Below are 16539 nucleotides of genomic sequence, written 5' to 3' on the forward strand. Positions count from 1 at the left end.
GCCCCCGGGGCTGCGCGGCCCCCGCCCGCCCGCCCGCGGGCCGCAGGTGAGCGCGGCGGGGCCGGGCCGCGGGCGGAGGCCAAGATGGAGCTGGTGGTGGCGGAGGAAGGAGGGGGGGTGGTGGAAAGGACTGGGGGAGGGTGGGATGTGCCCACCGCTGTCTCCTTGGCCGCCAGTATCTCCCTGCCCGGGGGGCATCACCCGCCGAGCATCCCCGCCCCGGGAACCCCCCACCCCGTTCCCCGGTGGCGGTGCAGGGCCTGCCCCCCCCCCCCCCGGACTCGGAGCAGGGGGGGAAAAACCCCAAACAAAAGGCCTTGGGAAGGTGAATTCCTAATGAAAGTCATCTGTGTGTGTGGGAGCCGTGATTCACCCTGGCTCTCTCCAACAGCCGCGGTGATTTTCCCTTTCCCCTTCCTTACATTGTTCTGCCTAATTTTTGGCGAAATAATTTGTGGCCGCTCGGGTGATGAGGTGCTTAATGAATGACGTACCAGCGGCGGGGAAGCAAATCCAGCCTTTATGACGAGAAACTTGCGAAGGCAGCATAATTCAGTTTATTCGTGCGGTGTCTCCTGGCTCTCACATTAAGAATTCCGGTCAGGTAATTCTGGAGATGGGGAATGCAACTGGACAGAACGGAGACAGCAGAATTCCCTGATAGCGCCTCGCTCCTGCTTTTGTGCTGTATCAATACCTGGCTGTTACACACCGGTGACATCAAAGCCTTGAGTTTATTGCTGGAGTGGAGGCACCGATGGAGCCCCGGCGCTCCCTGGGGAGCGAGGTGAAGGCCACCCCGTCTGACACAGGAGGGAAAGCCAAATGTTTTTTATCTTTTCTAGGTTTTGTTTTTATGGGGTTGTTAATTTTCACGCACGGTGAGATGTTGCTGTTGAGCTGTCTGTGCTGCGGTAAAGCTTAAAAAAAAAAAAAAGCTATAAATTTGGTACATCATCTCAGAGCGGTGTGAAATAATCTAATTCTCCTTGCTGGTGTTTCCCTCGTGCCAGCTTATCGTCAGGAAAGGGAAATGATGTGTGTGTGTGTTTGGATACTGTCTTAGTTTGCTGGTATTGAAGCAAAAACTTGCAGGCCGCATTCACCCAGTGGCTGAGCCGTGGTGGTTCACCCATTTCTCTGGGTAAATTAAGCTCTCCAAAGTATGCAGAGCCGCAAGGATTTCCTTTGGAAATGCGTCAGGATTGGACCTATTTAAATTCTCGAATTGTAGCAGCCACCTTGAAGTGGAATTTATTCTTTTGACTGTGATTTCTGTAGAGGCGCTTTCGGGTTCTCGGGCATCTGTTGGTTTCAGGCTGCTCAGGATCAGTGTTTGCGTTTCTGTTTGCTTTTGATAGAAAATTATAGAATCCTAATCTGACTAAGGGATCCTGGGAAATAGATGCCAAATTCATTTGCTCTAATGAATTAGCTCTAATAAATCAAGTGTGCTGTGCTCTGGGAGGGAGGAAAGATGGGAAGCAGAAGCTGGAGTGGAAGAGAAATTGACTTTAATATATAGAGTGTAGGATGCAAAGAGGTTTATTTTTATTGGGCAGCTTCCTGTGGTTTTCTTGCCATGCTCTAAGGGCTTTGGAGAAATTTGTCGTGATGCTGGCGGTGCAGAATCTGCTTTGTGGAGAACCCTGGGTTAGGAGATGGGATTTTCAGCCAAACAGCTTTCTATAAGCATAAATAAATACTTCTTTCCCTCCTTTATTTCAGCTTGGGCATTGTCTGCAGCATTTAAATAAAAGGAGAGTTGCTGCAACGTGGTCATTTTCCTCCTGAATTTTGGATGTGTTGTATTGATAAATTGCAGGCTGGAGGTTCGAAGCACTGGTAGAAGATTCCCCCACTTCGCAGGGTGTCCCTGTGCTATATTTAACCATCTTTTATCAGTGAGTGTCTGAAAAAAGTAATGTTTTGGAGTGTATTTCGTCTCCCAGTGTAGACCGTAATCCATGTTGATTATTCCCAGGAAGTGTAACCACTCTTTCAGTCTTTCCTGAGCATCCAGTGATCCACCTCCTGCTCTGTCGTAGCGTGTCCCGGTTTTCAGTGGATCGCTGGTGGTTGATGTGGTTTGTGGCTGGGGTGGCACCATCACTGACCTGGCTGCACTGGGAAGTTTCCCAAGATGGTTGGAGCCTGCCAGAGGCTTGCTTTGCAGAGGATGATCAAAGCAAGGGCTGGAATGCAGCTGTGGCACGGACAAGCTTTTCGCATCATTCTCACCATGCCGGGGGAAGGCATCCGTGGAATCAGCGTTTGGATTGTCGTACTTTGGAAAACATGGAGCGATCCCAAAGCATGACTTAAGGACATTCATGCTGGAGTGAGTCCAGAGGAGGCCATGGAGATGCTCCGAGGGCTGGAGCCCCTCTGCTCTGGAGACAGGCTGGGAGAGCTGGGGATGTTCAGCTTGGAGAAGAGGAGGCTCTGAGGAGACCTTAGAGCCCCTTCCAGTGCCTAAAGGCCCTCCAGGAGAGCTGGAGGGGGACTTTGGACAAGGGCCTGGAGGGACAGAACGAGGGGAAATGACTTCGCACTGATAGAGGCCAGGGTTAGATTGGATATTGGGAAAAAATCCTTCCCTGTGAGGGTAGGGAGGCCCTGGCAGAGGTTGCCCAGAGAACCTGTGGCTGCCTTATCCCTGGAAGTGTTCAAGGCCAGGTTGGATGTGTCTTGAAGCAACCTGGTCTAGTGGAAGGTGTCCCTGCCCAAACCTGACAGCATTGTCAGGTTCATGGAACCTGTCAGGTTCAGGAATGTTGATGCTGAGAGCCTTGGCCTCACTCAGGCTGTGCATTAGGTTGGTGGTTGTCAGCAATGATGCCATTAGTTATTGCATTTCTTCTCTTGGTGAGCTTCAAGAAGGATTTTTGTCTGTGTTTAAGGAGCATGATAGTGAATATTAATGGGAGCCTAACCAGATTACTTAAGAAATCATGTTTTAGGTTAAATACAAAGTTGCTGATTTGACTCTTTATTTTTTTTTTTTTTAATTTATGAACTCAGTTGTGAGAATATCCTTTCTGGAAAAGTAGGCACAACTGAGGGCTGGAAGGGACTTCAGCAAATCCTGTCTGTCCATTAAATGACTTGACTTACAATAACTGCTGTAACTGGCCTCTGGTATTTGCTGTATTTGTCTCTTTTGATCAGTTTGCCAGTTTTTCATCTTTTTAAAGTCTCATCAGTGTTGATAACCAGATGAAAATATTTTTTCGGTATGTTTGGGATGGGGTTGGCAGAAGTTTTCTGCAGAGCTCATACCTGGACTGAGCAGTCCAGTACCCTCCCCAGAGTGTGCAAACTGGCATCTGGTGGTGTTCACTGCTCTCCTGTCAAACCACAAACAGGGGGATTAATTTCAGATAGTTTTAATAAAGTAACTGATTTCCTTCACTGTTTGCTCTTGAGCTGTGCAAGTGCTCTTTGTTTGGCTTTGCCTCTGCCTGGGAAGATGTGGCTCTTCTGTCGCTCTCCACTGACCTGAGGAAAAGACATTTTCCAGGAGCAGGAGTGCGGTTTGGCAGTTGCTGGGTTTCTGTGAGGTGACCCCCACCTTGGCAGCAGATGGCACAGAGTCCTGCAGTGAGCCCATCCCCTGCCTCAGGTGTGGCCACCTGGGCCATGGCACAGATGGGTCGTGGCAGAATCCAGAGGGAGGGATGAGGAACATCAGTAACTCCCAGGACCCAAGTGAAGCTTTGTGCTGTTTCTTTTAACCTGAAAAGGTTGTTCTCCAGGTGCTCCAGTAATTGGTTTAGAAGTGTCCATGTAAATATTTTTTGCATATTTAACTCTCTAGCTACTTGCCCTGGCTATCAAAGCTCTTCCACACATCCCAGGATGATTTAATGACTGATGGACATTTGCAAAAGAAAAGATTGGAGGATAAAAAGGAAATTGAGGAGTGACCTGAGTGCACCTGGCCAGTGTGTGCTGTCAGCAGGTGGCCAATGCTTATAATCCTTTAAAAACTGTGAATTCCTACCATTGTTTTAATGTGTTATTTATTCTTGTAGTTTTGTTACTATATCAACTACTCCATGTTGATGCTGGTTAATTAACCAGTGACTGCCTTTAAGTCTTGAAAGAAAGGAGTTTGAATGGTGCTATATCTTAGGATTTCCTTAGAAGCTCAGTGAAAATATTTTCTTTATCAATAAAAATAAAGCATAGTTATTGGAAAGTGCACGTTTTACCTTCAAAGGCACTTTGCTGCCTAGTTGAGGCCATGTAAACTGATAGGAAGAACTGTGTTCCAAAATGAAAGTGCCTCAGAAGATTGCGTGAATGTTTTTATGAAGTGATAGTAGCCACCAAAAAAGGTTACTTTTTTTTGTGCGTGGAATAGTTAATAAAAATTATTGGCATTGATTTTAGGGTGATGCATTGGTGATGCATCATTTTTTATTGGGAGAACATGAATAAAATTATTTTAGCATATGTTCAGATTTCTTATATCCTGGCAATTCTTCCTAACTGCACTTACCATATATCTGCATTGCACTGAAATGTGCCTTTCAAAGTCCTTTTCTGCCTCTTTCAGTAATGCTGAAGTGCTTTCAGTGCCAGTGTGTTGTAGGGCCAAATTCAGTTAAATTTGAGTACATTTTTCTTCTGGGTGCAAGTTTCTCATCTTCTTGTGCAAGTGTTGGAAGGAGGAAGTTGAAGGTCTGTGGTGCACAGAGGTGCAAACAGAATGGTCCTCTAGGCCAAAATTAACTTAAATTACCAGCTGCCATCTCCTCTTTCATAATGTGCTCGAGGGTTTTGTAATGAGAATAGAGTTTCTCAATGAAAGATTGGGGCTCTTTTTTTTTAATTATTTTTAATATACTTCAGTACCGTGATCTCAACTTCTTTGGATGAATGGTTATACAAACAAAAAACCCAGTGGCATTTAGTTACATCTTACCAGAGCACCACTAATGAACCTTTTTTTTTTTTTGAGTTTTGTGACATAAGTCTGTGTTCATTAACTGGTATTTTTGTGGCTTCTGACCAGTGAATGGTGCAAGTGAATAGTTCTGTGGATCTGTTTGCAACGACAGGCAGTTATCTGAGATCAGTGATAGGAGAGCACAAACCAGAGATCCACCAGCACCCCATGCTTCCCCTTCCTGCCTTCTGGGCTTCCTCTTCCCTCTGAGAATATATTTTTATATATCTGCCAGGAACTGGTTTTAACTGCTTTTATGCAGTTTAAGTGCTCTGTGCAGTTAAGTGCTCTAGGAGCACTTTCACCATCCTGCTTCTGCTTTGGTCCCAAGGAGCTTCACGGTCCTTCTTTGGTTTCATCTGAGTCTTACTGAAGTTGTGTTTGGTGTCAGGGATTCTGGAACCTTTGCAACTTTTAAGGAACAATCTGCAGGTAAAAAAATGAATGTACAGAACCTCTGGATTGCTAATGTTTTACAGTGGGGGTGGGAGAAGCCCAAAGTTTACTGATGTCATTGCAGTGACCTATTACAGTTCCAAAAAGCAGAAACTCACAGAGGTTTTCTCTTTGCGTTTCTCCTTTTATGTCTTCAATTTTTTTCTGTACTTCAGATGAAAACATTCTTTTTCTCTTCCATCTGTCATTACATGTTTTATATCTTAGCAGGATTTTCTGTTGCTCTGATGGTAATATTGTAGCAGTTTAATTTATGTTGGCCTTTGCCTGGGTTGGTTGTTGGAGAATTTTCCTTATGAATCTGCTTCTCATAGCATAAGGATTTAAGGACACTTACTGGAAAAACATAATTAGGTTTCAAGCTGCTCATAGAGAGGAGGGACTTGGAAGCCAAACTCCAGATGTTGTTGTGGGCAGTTACAAGTTACAATATCTGCAGTATTCTTGAATATGCCAAATGCAGGTAATTTGTTCTACCAAGGCTAAGCCGCATCAGGTGGGATATTTATAATTTCAGGTTGCTTCCAGCATTTCCTGAGGGATTGTTGTTAAAAATATGTTAAGGAATATCTTAATTTTTCTTTACTTCTTTGTAGTTCTGAGGTCAGCATCGAAGCTGGTGCTCCTGCTTCTGGTCTTTTGACAATAAAGAAGGGGGATGAGCGGACAAAATGGGATGTTCAAGATCCTGTTCAGAGTGTGGAGTGTGGCAGTGTGTCTTTGGGAGACATGTGACGTTGTGATAAAAGTGGGTAGAAGGGGAATAAAATTAATGAGTGTTCATGTGCTTTCACAGAGGGCATATGGGATCCCTGTGAAGTCATCTGGTATCTGCACAGGGAATTGAAGCACTGCTGGGTTGTTTTTTTTTTAAGATCTGCTCTAGTTCAGGTCCACCAGGGACTGAAGACAGCTTTGATCTGAAAAACTGGACCCGTCCAATACACCTCACACCACTCAATCTACGTGGTGTTTTGGACAGGGGACCTGGATGGGTACTGTGAGCTCTGGAAGAGGTTTGGAGTGACTGTTTGGGTCCCGGTTGGAGGTCCTGAATGATACGTTCTTCCCAGCACCCCCCAAAATCTCCTCGCCTGCTGCTCCTTGAGGAGGAGGGAAGGGACCACAAAACTGTCCCTCCACTGAAATCTGAGGCAACCTGTTTCTTGGAAGCTATAGCCAGAGACATTCCTGTTCTAAACTGAGTTTAAAAGCTGGATTCAGTTACTGCTTAGAGCAGTGAATGGATTTAGTTCCAGGTTCATTCTGAGTTGCTGTTCTTTGAGAATTTTAGGAATATTTTCCATCTGATAACTAATGAGCTCTGTCACAGAGGGACCCTGCTTTCCACATGTGTACGATTCTTATGTGTGTCTTGGAGCTGTCCTGGTCTGAGTGGTGAAAGAAAAATAGGGTCTGAAACTTGTCTTTTCTTCAGAAAACGTGTTTTATCTTTTTTGGGGTTTGGTTTGACAAATCACTCGTCAGTCAGTCCTTCTTCTGAAGGCCCTAAAGGTAATGCTGGGAAATAATATTCTGGCTTGGAGCAGACCATTTTCATCACAGAGGGAAATAAATACCTATTCAATGGAAATATTTTTGTCTGGACAGTAATTAGTGAAAATATTTACCTTCCTTAATAGATGTCTCACTCTTTCTTTTCCTAAAAAGTTCCTGATTTCCACACTTGCTGATTTCATTCTTGTTGCCCTTTTAAATTTTGCTTTGGCACAGCATTTGCTATTCACAATTACCTTAGGAAAACCAGGCAATCAGAGTTAATCAGAAGGTATTTGGAAGGTGCATAGTATAATTTCCCAGGCCTACCTCACTGTTTCACTGAGTGGTTTGGATAACAGGGACAGCAGCCAACATGACTTTACTCTTGGGCCTGGACTGGAATATATTTTGGATTAAACATCCTGGATGATGAAAACCCAGCATTTTCTTTAGTTGTTTTGTAATGCACAGCTCCTTACCCTGGTTTCTTAAAACCACATTTCTTCCCATGACTTGTTCTGTTTGATGTCTTCCTTATAAAGCCCAGGGACTCCCTCCTGCATGTTAAAAATTATCTATTATGACTTTCACTCTTCCTTGCTATTTTGAGACTGTTTAAATGTGTGGATGTATAAAATACTATTTTAAAATATCCCTGAATGAGGAAAGGTGTTATTTTACAACTAATTTTGTTCCTGTTAAGGGTTTCCAGGGGGACATCCTCGTGCTTTGGGGAATATGTTTAGGAATGACACTGGTTTAACGTTGGACTGATGGCATCACGTCAGGGGTACAGGCAGAGTGAAGAGACAGTCACACTCTGGTGTTAGTGAAGATCACAGGGAGGAATAAAAGTGTCACAGTCACAAAAACTATGGGGTTTGTGACATTATTCTCAGTTATTTAGGTGGAAAAAGGCCTAAATGTGATAATTCTATACTTTGTGCTGGAACTGAAAGGCCTTGGGAATGCAGTGATTAAATTATGCCCCAGTGTAATAGTGGCCTTTTTGTTCTAAGCTGCCTGAAATGTGATTCCTGTCTGAAAACTAAGGGTATAAAATTTATATGTCTTCTATTTCTCACCCAATTACGTTAGAAAACTCAGTTACAATTAAAGTCTAGAACATGGTTTTTCCTGAAGCGCCAGGTTTGCAAACTAAGTCTGTGGTCTGAAATTCAAGCCGTGTCTTTTCTTGTTAAATCACTAGTGAGTTAGTGGGAAAATCAGTAGGACAAATACATTCTTAGTTGCCTTATTATTTCTAAATTATAGACTGCCTTTTTTTTTTCTTTTTTAAGCAGCCATGAAATACTGTTGCCAGACTGAATGGAGGAACTGAGGACATACTTCATCAGGCAGTCTGCAGATTAAATGTATGCAGAGTGAGAGAACAGGGTAAATAAACGTCGTTATGGTTTGTGGAGGAGTAGTATAAAATAAATCTTTTTGTTGGTGAAACCACACTGTATACTTAGAAAATACCAAAGAGTTTGTCTCCTGTAAGAAAATGCCAGTTTAAATTAAATTAAAACCACTTTTAATCCAGCACTGGGATTTGTTTGGGTATTTGTAGCCAGAAGAGCTGACTCCAGCATATGGGATGTGTACTGGGTAATGCATTCTGGGGACATTGTAAGAATACTGTGACATTAGTAGTGCATTCATAGTGGCTTTCCTCAAAACTTTGGGATCACTAGGGAATAAATGTGTTCTCTATCCCAAGGTGCCCTCTGGACATGGGCTCTGGTTTAATTCACCTGCGAAGAAACAGAAATATTTGCAGTGAAAGCATCACTGCCAGCATTACCCAGCCTTCAAAAGGATCTTGGTTGTATTTTCCTGCCAAAACAAATAAAAGCTGAGCTGGTCAGTTCAGATTTTATGGTGGAATTCTGAAGTCTTAACTCCTTTCATGCTTCTGAATGCCCAGGGGCCAGGGCTTTGAATGGGGCAGGTTTAAAACTCATCTCCTTGTGGCTTTTAAACCATTTAAACCTGTAACACCTGACACCATCCAGTGAGAAGGAATCTGTGGTATGAAAAGTGTCTTCCATGTCCAAAATACATTTATATTTGTTTGCATCAGTTAGTTTAGTAAATCTGTTGATGACTTGCCATTTCACTTGCAGTTTTTAGGCCTGTTCTGCTGTTCCATGTGCAGGGATAGTTGTGGTTTGCAGGACTGTGGGGTACGTGGTGAGGTCTGGTGGTTGCTGGGGGAGTGTTGTCCTTGATTCAGGCCGTGGAAAAAGCAATTCCTGCTTTCTGTGTCAGCTGAGTTCTGGGCAGGTGTTCACCTGGAGCCTGGAGATGGTCTCTGGGGGGACTTGGTGTGTTTGGGTTTGTGCTCACCCCTCACAGTGGTGTTTTCTGTGCCCCCTTTGTAATCAGGGCACCTCTTACTCCTGGTGGCCTTTTGTTGGGTTTGTTTTTGTTTGGGGTCTTTGGCTGTTTTTCTCAAGCCTAAAATATCTTTCACAGCACTGATTACGTGTCCTGGTGTATTTTTCTCAGCTGCAGGAGTGGTGTCCTGCTGTGTTTGTGATGTTTGACCAACAGGGAATGGTGACAATCAGTGCTTTGCCACCAAGGACCTGCAGGAGGGACTGTGCCAGTGGGAACCTCTTGGATAGAGCAGGTTGTGATTAAAACTCCTAATTATTGGTGCAGGGATGTCCTTACTAGGCATGACCACTGGCACAGTGGTTGGTCACCAGTACAGCTCTCCTGCAGCTCTTTATGATGTAGTAAAGGAGGTATATTAGAAGCCCATGTTTTCTGTTTTGGTTTTTTTTTTCTTTCCTTTTTTTTTGGTTTTGTTTTGTTTTGGTTTTTTGACAGAAGGAAACGAAAATGTTCTTTTTTTCTGTCAGTTTCTGTGAGGAAGTGAAATAATGAAATAGTGAAGTCTCCTCCCCACCCTCCATAAAAACTGGGGAAATACAGTTGAGCCATTAGGAGAAGAGAGGATCTTTAGTCACGCTTAATTTTTTAACTTTGCAAAAGAAATAATCTCTGGAACTAAAGCCTTTGGAATTTAACTGAGAAGATACAAGTGTTGCTTGAATAATTATCCATCATCTTAGGCTGGGAGGACCTGATTGGATACATGAGGTAAAAGTGAATCAGGGGAAAAGTCTACTTTCTACCTGTATTAATAAATAAATAAGCTTAATTTTTAGAGTAAAATGTGTATTTTAGATTACTAAAACTTAATTACCCTGTGAAATGGAAAGGCTCTGACATTACAGAGGCAGTGACATGGGGTTCCTGGTAGTGTTTTAACTTCTCTGTTCCTGAGCTGGGTGGGTGGTTGTTTCTGGAAAATACAAATTCTCTATAAGTTCTGCTTATTTTGCGTTTTTATTCATAACTTTTTAAGCCAAAGATTTGTGTGCTTGGTGGGGCAAGAGACAACCATTAAACAGCTGAATGACAGAGATTGGTAACTTGAAAACAGGTAAAGTTTCTCAAAAGGGAAACACCAGAGTGGATCATTGTAGATCAGGGTGGAGGTCTGTGCATTGACTTCTGCTGTTGGTACAACCTGCTCTTCCCTTTTGCTTTCTTACCCATTAAAATAAACACTTCATTTCAAAGTCTTTACCAAAAACTGTTCATGATTGAAACTGCCAAGAGTGTTCATTTGACAACACAGCAACTCCAACACCAAATAGGTATAAAGTAATTTTGGTCTGTGTTTTGCAGTTTGTAAATCCATAGCGTTATTTTTTAAATTTTGAGGAGGGGAAAACCCTCATTTACCTTTTCATTTGCCTCACAACTGATAGGAAAAGAAAAACAGGACGGAATTTCTTCCCCCTCCATCTCTTCCTGCTGTGGATGAGCACAGAGGGGAACCACCTTCCCCTGCCCTTCCGAGTTAATTTCGGATAAATCTTCTTGCCCTTTGCCAAATAACTTGTAATTTGAAAGATGTGTTCCTGCCTGTTCCTTTTGCCTCTCAGACTGCTTATCTGGCTTTTTTTAGTTGTACTCTGTAACCTCACCTTTATTCCTTCTTTTCTACCAGCCAAGAGCTGCCTGTGTTGTAAAAAGGGGCAGCTTGGACCAGCGTTGTCTCTCAAACTCTCTGTTTGTGACAGGCTGTCAAGAGGTTCTCATTTTGACAATTGATCCAGTTTTCTCAACCTTTTGTCACACGAGACAATGGACATTTTTTCTTTTATTTCTGTCTAAAAGCCTTTAGTTGTCTTACCTACAGGTGTGACACAATAGCATAAATCCCATTTTTATGTGAGCAAACCCAAATGCTTGTTCCAAGACCTTTTCTATATTTTAAAGGTTAGACTGTATCGGTATAATCATTATCAAAATGATTTTTTTAAAACTGATACAGTTTATAAAATATACCTGGCACAAATGGAGCTTTATGTCTGCACTGGTGCTTTTGAAGAAGTTTAAAATATTTCTTCTCCGGAAGAATTGGCATCAGCATCACTTTACCCACAGCAGGGAATGTTGTGGGTTTGCTGATTTATTCTAGTGAACTTGCTGTGAGTAGTTGCAGTGATTCAAACACAATTTATAGAGAGGAAAAATTAAGAGTAATAATGAGCCAAGGAAACAGAACTGCTGATTTTTTCTAAATTTTTAAATAACTGAGTAAGCAGACACAAGATTTTTATGGCCATGTACAGTTTGTGACAGTGCAGTTGCACTTACTGTAATGCCATAAACAATAATTTAAATTGCTGAAGGATTAAATAGGAGCAATGAAATCCTAAGTAGGGAATCCACTAAACCCCCCAGGTTTTTAGAGTAATTATTTTAGTTGACAAGAGAGGATAGAAAATGCAAATCTAATACTTCATATTTTTCACCCCTAATATGGAAAACTTCCTTTAGCAGGCCTGAATCTTACTCTTGTATAGGGTACAAGGTCACAAGTCTTTGTAACAGGCTGGTCAATCAGACTTAAATGGCCACATTTTAATCTGCTAAGCTCATTAGAGAAACAACACTGTGTCACTGTAGTTAAGTTTGTCACAAATTTCAGTGTAACCTCTCTCGCACTTATCAGTGGTGGAGGTTACATCAATTTAGGCTTCAATTTATCAGAAAAATGGTATTGTTCCATATTTCATTTATTTAAAAGCTCTGTGTTTCTATTTTTTAAAAAACCCTCATACTTACGAGAATTTAATGAAGTTTTTAGTGTTGCACTGTTGGAAACCTGTCCTCTGGTCCCAAGGCAGATGGATTTGGACATAGTAAAGTTCTTTTTTATTTCTAGGAGAAAGATCTATGCACTTAATTTAATTCCCTGGATACTCAGTTAGCTTTCCATCAGGGCTTATATGTTAAACCAGAATGTTTTTAAGGATATGAAATTTCTCACGTGACCTTTAGCAAAAAGGCCACAAACTGAATAGCAAAATGTAGCTGAAAGGCTTTTGTGCTGTGATATAAAAATATAAGCAACACCAAAACACACTCTTGGATGCTTTAACAAAATAGTAAATGTTAGTGATTCAATTAATAAGTTAAAAATCACTATTTCAAGACAGCTACAGGGAGAAGAAAGGTACTTTGAAGTAGTAGTGATTTTCTGCAAGCACTTTGTTAGCCAGGTTGCTTTGCCTTCAGCTTTGTCCTGTTGTTTTTCCAATGCTGATTCATTTTGCAAGTGATGTGAGCAGGTAAGGATGTGAAAATAAAGACTTGGGAGTTCCTGTTTTGTATATTGATTTGTTTTATTTGCCTTAATTGCAGCAGCATTTCTTTAAATATTTGCTAACTGTGATACAGCTCCTGTACATGGCAGAGATGGATTATGAGGGGAAAGTATCCTGAAGGTGCTTCTCTCTGTCTGTTAACAACATATGGAGCAGGATGAGGACAGTTCTGTCACTGGAATTATTCAATAAAAATGGTTCTCCAGCATCTGTCAGCTTAGGGGAGAAAAGAAACACACTTTTGGTCAAATAGGTCTGAGAACATGTCTGATTTCTGGAAGGAAAAGGGGGAAATCTCTCTTTTGGTTATGGGAGGGAAAGGTGCTGAGCACTATTTATGGTTCCAGTGTGTGGGGAAAATACAGCATTAGATAAATGGGATTCAAATTTGCAGGAGAAATAAGGCTGGAAGAGCTGGTTTTGGTCTGAGCAAGATGGTTGCAAGAACACACAACCTTCCTAAGCGAATTTCTTCATTTGTGTTTCAAAACTTACCACAGTTTTAATGTGTGGCTGAATTTAATTTGCATTTGTGTAGCTTTGCTTGTGTTTGTTATCTTATCTTCATCATTCTTTAATCTTTTAATTTTTGTACTTACATCTGCGTTTTCTGCTTCTTAAACAATTGTGTGTTCCCTCTCCCAGACTTTTTTCCTCTCTGTGTGTGTTGTTGAACCAGGTGCCATGCACTTGATGTTGATTTCGAACGCTTCCCTTTCTTTTCCATCATCTGCCCTTTCATTTTCTGTGCTTTTATTTGGATTGTGAATATCATGTAATAAGGAGGGGGGGATATTTACAAGTAATTACGAGCAGGGTATTATGTAGAGCTCTGGGTCAGTGGATCTGGCCTCCTGAATAATGAGATTGGATGGGGAGATCAAAACATTCCTGAGTCACTAAATTGGAATTGCCAGTTGCAACAGAAAGCAAGGGAGTGAACCCTGGGGATGAAGTGCTGGGCTGGCTCAGTACTGGCAGGGAGGATGCGCTGGGGAAGGCAGGATGGGGAGTAGCTGGCATGGGTTTCTCTTGTACTTTGATTTTATAAGAAGTAGTTTCCTTTGGAGTTTATTTTTGTCTTGTTTGGTTATTTTCAGCTGTAAATCAGGCTGCCTGCTCTTGGTGAGATGTATTGGCATAGCTGAAAGACTGAAGGAAGTATGGCTGCTTGCATCCAGACTAAGATAATACTTTGCTATATTTATATTGAATTGTGTACATGGATGGTTATTATATATGTATATGTGCTGTAAAAAATGATCTTTTCTGCTGATGGAGTTTTGATGAGGCCTGGACCAGAATCTTGTGTTTAACCCTTCTATTCACAAATCATTGTATGTTATTTATGCCATTACATGCCCAATTCTGACTTCAGCAGGATAGCTCATTTTGTCAAAGTATATTTGTCTCCTAAGTACATTTGGACTTTGCTTTTTTTCTCCTGTTCCACTCCTATATTTCTATCTGTGTACATCCATAAATTGAACATAATTTAGCTGGTTCTCAGTTTGGCTGTCAAACATCTAAGGTTGCTGTTTGAAACAGAATCAGTGGTACAATTAAAGATGTTCTTCATCTAGGTATGAAGCCATAATTCTGTTTGCCAGCCCCATTAACCATCTGCAGCTTTCTGTAGATGCTTAAAAAGTATTCCTTTTGTGGATTGCTTTGCAGTGAAGGAAGCAGCGGGCAGGAAACATGGGAGCTTTTATAGCTTCACAAAACAGGTTGTTTTTCCTTGGAGAGGTAGTCCACCCTCTAGTATTGCACACACTCCGAGTGGGGAATTTTAACTCCCTGCCTTTCGTTTTTCAGGAAAAGTCCTTTGCCAGTACCTGTAAAGGAACTAAACAGATCCATTAACAGTAAGCTGATTATTGAGTTGTTGGTTGGTTCATTCATACCCACTTAGTGATGTGCTGCTGGATCAAGCAGCTTCTTACAGATGGCACCAAACAACTGCTGTGGGCAGCAACGCCAGCAGCTCACTGGGTGTATTCCCAACATCTCTGTTCACCACACTGAAACCTTCCAGTGCATGAAAGGCCTAATTATTAATTCAATGGGGAGTTTATTTCTCGAGTGCATTCAGAGCTTGTTGTTTGGAAGCTGTTGAAAGGGTTTAGATGATGATGAAGTGATGACTTGCCAGGAAAAAGCTGCTCTGAAGTTCCACTCATGAGGTTTATTGTTCAGCCATCCAATGCACAAGTGACTTTGGGATTGGTGATGAGGGTTAGATGTGTCCTGTACCTGCTTAATAGGAAAGATATTTTAATCTGTTGCAGTGATTTTTCCTTAAATTTTTTCCACAGCATCATATAGCATTTCCTAGGCTCCTCTTCCCCATTTACTCTCCTATTTCCATGTGATCACTGATCTGGAGTGATCTGTCTGACTTTGCCTTGACCGCTGAAAGACTGAGCATGTGTTGTTGGGTCATCTCAGGTTCTCTCCCTCCTTGTACATTGAAATGAGATTTGTTTCTGCCTTGAGTGATCTGCTTCAGGATGGGGGAATGTGAATGGAATGAAACCTCTGTTTTCTTGATGGAAATTTGTCCTGGCAGAAGGAGCTGGTGCTGCTCCTCGGAGCAGGCTCTGTGCCAGCTGCTCCGGTGCCGGAGCTTGGGGTCTGCTGTGTGAGCTAAGCTGCTTTAGCAGTCCCTCTCTAACAACATGGCACATTGTCAAGACTTGAAAGACATGCCTCTCTTGTTCCCAGCACAGGTATTTCACAAAGGCCTAAGTTGAAAAAGCCCAAAGTCTTAAACTGATAATGTTTATTAGATTTTCTGTGCACCTGGGTAAGTGTGTTTCTTTCAAGTGGTGAAAAATTGGGGAAAAGAGACTGAAGCTATAGATGAAAGCATAGAGCCCTCTAATCTATGCTTTTAAATATTTGTCACTTACTTTGACAGTTAGTCAGTTCTAAAGACAAGTATTTACATTGTGGGGACGTAGTGTGTATAAATATTGATGAAACACTTGTGTATTTTTACTGTCCAGTACTGTGATGAACCCTCAGCCTAAGAGTTGGTGAACAATTTATTTTGCTTTTATTTTGTCTTTAGGAGATTCAGTTTTAGAAGTGTGTGAAGGCTGTTACCACTTACCTTAGAATACTCGAAGTAGACACCAGGTAAGTTCTGGATTTCTTTATTTCTTGTAGCTTCTCATTTAAGTGCAAAATATCACTGAGGAAACAAAGTTCAATTTTCCCTAAAGAAATCTCATAGTACCTCAGGAGGCCAAACCTAAAACACCTCATATTTTTAGTGGTAACACAATCTTGTATATGCTTCTCTCCTCTCGCCTTTACAAATGTTTTTTTTTCACCCTCGAAAAATACCAGATTGTGAGAACGACTCTAAATGACTCTGAGACAGATGGACAGGATGTGAAGGCCAGTGGTGCTTTTTCCTTTTTTGTGACAAATCAATATTTACTGAAGTGTTTTCTGGCTCAGTGTTTTTATTTAGAATTTTACTAATGAATACTGGTTGAGATAGAATAATTCAGTTAAAGATTAATGCCTGTAGTTAATTTTCTGCACTGCAAATCTTTGAAAAGCTGGAATCACAACTTTAACTGACATTATATTTTACCACATAGTCAGTTAGCAGCAAGGCTTTGTGGAATACAAATCTTTCCTAAAATACTCCAGTGCTTCCTAAAGTTCTATAAAAAAGCATCAACTAGACATAATTTTTGTAAGAGCTGGCAAAACATCGTTTCCAAGCTGGACTCTTTAATCATCTACTGATGTGCTCTTAAAGGTGTAATTGCAGAGGGTTTGACAGCATTATTGGTAGTTTGTGTTACAGACACGTGCAGGGCTGAAAAACCACCTCCTCCTGCCCAGCATTCCCAGCAGGGCTCTGGGTCTGTGTCATTTCTCCTGCTTCTTATATGTCCCTTT

General features: G+C 41.8%; 1 protein-coding gene across 9 annotated transcripts in view; it reads left to right on the forward strand.

Annotated features, from left to right (window-relative positions):
• Positions 1–27: 27 nt before the first annotated feature.
• The window catches only part of DNAJC5 (DnaJ heat shock protein family (Hsp40) member C5), a 31958-nt gene continuing 15446 nt past the window's right edge, over positions 28–16539 (forward strand). The window contains exons 1-3 of one of the 9 annotated variants that reach the window (XM_027697236.1): positions 30–46; positions 8218–8311; positions 15692–15759. The gene's annotated coding sequence lies outside the window, so the exon portion shown is untranslated. Of the gene's footprint in view, positions 47–542; positions 605–8214; positions 8312–9826; positions 10031–12462; positions 12580–14464; positions 14484–15691; positions 15760–16539 lie in introns of those variants that run through there. The other 8 variants (XM_027697234.1, XM_027697240.1, XM_027697235.1 and 5 more) reach the window with 8 other exon arrangements.

Source organism: Neopelma chrysocephalum, unplaced genomic scaffold (assembly GCF_003984885.1).
Source record: "Neopelma chrysocephalum unplaced genomic scaffold, ASM398488v2 Primary Assembly neopelma1_119, whole genome shotgun sequence".
Classification (NCBI taxonomy): domain Eukaryota; kingdom Metazoa; phylum Chordata; class Aves; order Passeriformes; family Pipridae; genus Neopelma; species Neopelma chrysocephalum.